The 4,428-nt window shown below is 58.1% G+C and overlaps 1 pseudogene; it reads right to left on the minus strand.

The window, feature by feature from the left end:
- Positions 1–2,694: 2,694 nt before the first annotated feature.
- LOC103641731 (ATP-dependent RNA helicase SUV3L, mitochondrial-like) lies at positions 2,695–4,195 on the minus strand (annotated as a pseudogene).
- Positions 4,196–4,428: the final 233 nt, after the last annotated feature.

Here is a 4,428-nt window from a genome sequence, read left to right on the forward strand (position 1 = left end):
CTCGGCCCGTCAGACCACGGCTTCCTCCAGGAGATTCTTGAGTTCTCCTTAGATACGCCGCCCCTTGGTAGTAGATGGCTCCGGCATCGCTCGGAGTAGTATTGCCGCTGCAGCCAGGTTTTGGCTGACCCCACTGGAAGCCGGGGGCAGCCTTGCTCTGGCATCGTCAGTGATACGGCACTGGACGTCCTGGGCCTGATGACGCGCTTCTCCGACTAGTGCTCGGCTTGCCCACTCCTGCCCGATGTTTTGCCAGAGCTGCACAAGTTGTCCTGCTTCCTCATCGAGCTTGGCCTGCATCTCGCGGATTTGCTCGAGCTGTGTGTCCTGACCCCCCGCAGGGACTGGGACCACAGCTAGCTCCCACAGGATGTCAACGCGAGGCGCAGGCCTAGGGGGATCGTCGTCCTCCGGCATACCAAGGTGGTTGCCTTCGTCGAGACCCCCTAGATCGATGTGGAAACATTCGCGACTTGGGCCACAACCCTCGTCGTCAAGGCTGTGGCCATCATCGGAGCAATCGGAGAGGCAGTAGTCACATGCGGTCATGAAGTCTCGCATGGCACTGGGATTACCGAGCTCGGAAAAATCCTAACCAGAGTCAGGCTCGTCATCTTCCTCGGAACCCGGGGGCCCGTAGGTCGAGACGACCGTCAATCGGTCCCAGGTTGACCACATATGGTACCCCGGAAGGTTAGGATATGCCTTTATGAAAGCGTCCACCGAAGCGGGGTCGCTTGGTGGATCGAAGCTGAATCTAAAAGGCACAGGGTGGAAAACGGACGGTACCTCTTGATCGACGGACGATGACGAAGTCGCGTAGGGGACGGACTGCACCGTTATCTCAGGTACGAGGCTAACGCCAGCAAGTCCTCCGCGAGGGTGCTGGCGTCATCTGTCCGCTTGGGGTTGGCGTGTTGCAGGGAAACGACGCTCGTCGTCGTCTTAGGCGCGAGGTCAACGCCCGACGTGTCCCCCGCTGGGGCGCCGGCATCGTCGACTCGCTCGACAGCCAACGAGGTGCCACCTCCTGCTTGGCCACGGTTGCCCCGCCTCCTCCTCCTGTGGCGAGGAAGGCGACGGGACAAACTCAGATGTTGCTCTTCCGCCATGGGGGGAAGACGTCGCCGAGTCCGCCGCCGCCGGGCGGGCTGACGGTCGTCGTTGTCGCTGTCGCGCTGCGGGGGAAGGAGTACCATGTCGTAGCTGCCGTCAAGGGACATGAACTCGAGACTCCCAAAACGGAGCAGCGTCCCGGGCTGAAGAGGTTGCTGGAGACTACCCATCTGGAACTTGACGGGAAGTTGTCCGTCAACACGCAACAGTCCCCTACCTGGCGCGCCAACTGTCGGCGTTTCGATCCCGGGGGGGTCCCAGGACCGACGAGTAAATTGTCGCTGTGTGTCCCAGCCCAGATGGGTTGGCGCGAGACGGAACACAAAGGGGGAAAACCACGGCTTCGTGTTATGCTGCGCCAGAGTGGGTGCGCTTGCAGTAGGGGTTACAAGCGTTCGCGAGGGAGAGAGAGGGAGAGTCCCGCGACCACCCTCCGTATGAGGGCCCTGGCCCTTCCTTTTATAGATGCAAGGAGAGGGTCCAGGTGTACAATGGGGGTGTAGCAATATGCTAACGTGTCCGGCAGAGAGGAGCCAGAGCCCTATGTACATGGTGTCGTGGCCGTCGGAGGAGCGTTTGAGCCCTGTAGAAGCACAACTGTCGGGGTTGTCGGGACCTTGCTGACGTCTCCTTGCTTCCGTAAGGGGCTGAGAGCCGCCGTCATCATGGACGCACGCGGGGAGCCATCATTACTTGTTACCGGGGCGAGCCTGGATGGGACGCCGGTCTTGTTCCCCCGTAGCCTGAGCTAGCTTGGGGTAGGGTAATGATGTACCCCCTGCGGCGTGGTCGGTCCGAGCCGGAGGTCGGGCGAGGCGGAGACTCCTCCTGAGGTCGAGGCCGGAGTCGGGCGAGGACGCAATTCATCCCGAGGTCGAGGTTGAGGCCGGGCCCTGGGGTCGGGCGAGGCGGAGACCACCTTCCGAGGTCGAGGTCGAGGCCGAGCCCTGGGGTCGAGCGAGGCGGAGACCACCTTCCGAGGCCGAGGCAGGGGCCGAGCCCTGGGGTCGGGCGAGGCGGAGACTTCTCCTGAGGCCGAGTCCCAAGGTTGGGCGAGGCGGAGCTTCCTGTGGCGCCTGAGGCTGGACTCAGCTGCTGTCAGCCTCACCCTAGCGGGTGGCACAGCAGTCGGAGAGGGGCGAGCGGCGCTGTTTTCCTGTCAGGTCAGTCAGTGGGAGGGCGAAGTGACTGCGGTCACTTCTACCTTGCCGACTGAGGCACGCGTGTCAGGATAAGGCGCCAGGCGATCCTTGCATTGAATGCGCCTGCGATACGGTCGGTTGGTGAGGTGATTTGGCCAAGGTTGCTTCACAACGAAGCCTTGTCCGAGCTGGGCTTCGGGCGAGTCGAGGGTGCGCCCGTTGCCGAGGAGGCCCTCGGGCGAGGCGTGAATTCGCCTGGGACTACAGTCCCCGCCCGAGGCTGGGCTCGGGCGAGGCGAGACCGCGTCCCTTGAGCAGACGAAGCCTTGACCTGAATTGCGCCCATCAGTCTTTGTAGTTTGCGCTGATGGTGATTACCAGCCGAGTTTATGAGTGTTGGGGGTACCCCTAATTATGATACCCGACAGAACTTGATTCAGGCAAGTGACTTGCCAAGTAAATTAGCAATAGTTGTCACCTTGGTCTCTGCCTCCTGCACATAAGGGAAGTTGTCTTCCCCAAAATGTTGAGACAACCATAAATACAACGAGAGGACCTGGTGTTTCGTCTCAAAGTCCAAGAGCTCAGAATCACTTGTTGAAGAACCACTGGGAACTTGTATTCCTATGCTAATGCAACGACTTTCGGAATAGCTACTAGCGAATCTCAGCATATGGTACATGACTTCCAGATTCCTTGTATTCACGGGAGCCAAGCAAAAAAATGTAGTGGTCCTTGAGTGATAGTCCTTGGACGCTCTCAATCATGCTAGCAACCTTCTTCATGCTGTCATGCTGGCACATGAAGTATGTGTCATCGATGCGACAAGTATCGCGAAATTTATCCAACAAATTATTGAAAGCAAGCTCAGGAAAATGGGTGGCAAACATCTCGAGTTGCTCAAAAGTGGGAAAGAGGCCAACTTTCTCCGCCTCTTTGACCGGCTCGTCAAGGCACTGAGTCAAATAATCCAAATCAAACATAAAAGTTGTTGCGAGTCCATGTGGATAAACACTGCTCCTCCGACCAGCACGACCCGCAATCTGTTTTACCTGTGAAGCAGGAACCGACACCATCTTTTCCCCATCGTATTTCATCAAGGTATAGAACACAACCCTCCTAATGTTAAAGTTGAGCCTCATCCCTACTGCATCGGTAGCTATGAGGACATCATATTCATTATGCTCCTCATTGAACAGCTCTGCTTGATGTTGTCATGCCTCTGGCGGCAGAGCTCCATAAATAACACAACACTTGTGGTTGGTAGACATCTCGATTTTCCACTTCAACTCGAATATCTTCTTGCGAGAGAAAACAACCACCCAGTCACCAGAGTGGATATTCTGGAAATACCCACAAACTGTATTTTCCTCAACAACAAGAGGCTTGAACCGCTCGTACTGATGCAGCACCAAATCATCCCCAGTGTCTGCACAGATCTTCCGGACAATGCTGAGCACACGCTAGGGTCGCCGCAGAGGTGTATCTCGTCCGCCCTGAGCCCAAGCAGAGCGCGCGTCCATGCAAAGCCCCTGACAGGGTCGGCCATCATCTGCACCTCGTCAACCACGGCGACCTCGTAGATCTCTTCGGTCGACAACATGCATCTCAATGGTGCAGGCGAGATGGCTGGCGAAGGCCACCTCCTTAACCTCCTGGCCAGTGCGCAAGCTACAACTGACACCCGTGGTGTTTACCTTGTCGAATATCTCTATGGTGAGGAGGCGCAGGGGACTGCAGTACACCCCGGACTTGGCCGCCGAGAAGCTGGCGAGCGCGTTGTGAGTCTTGCCGCTGTTTGTTGGCCCGCAGTGGTACACGACGCGGCGACGCATGGCACGCGCGGAAGGATACCAGGTGTGAGGCGCCGTGAGGTCGGCCGTGGCCATCAGATCGCGCGGCGTGAGGTCGTCCGCGGCCATCAACGATCTGGGCTGCCTCAGCTCGTCCGCCAAGTTGGAGGCGCAGCAGAACTCTGCGAAGGCCGGAAGGAGGAGGTCGTGCGCGTCGTCCGCAGGGATCGGAGCGAGAGGAGATGCGCCAGGTAAAGCGGAGGCGACCTTCTCTTCGCTAACGTTGTATGGTGAAAGGAGTAAGATTAGATCGTGTATGGTGGAAGAGAGGCAACAGCTCCTATTTATATCGCAAGCTGCAATTGCGGCAGCCGCTG

The sequence above is a fragment of the Zea mays genome, chromosome 10 (genome assembly GCF_902167145.1).
Source record: "Zea mays cultivar B73 chromosome 10, Zm-B73-REFERENCE-NAM-5.0, whole genome shotgun sequence".
NCBI classification, from domain to species: domain Eukaryota; kingdom Viridiplantae; phylum Streptophyta; class Magnoliopsida; order Poales; family Poaceae; genus Zea; species Zea mays.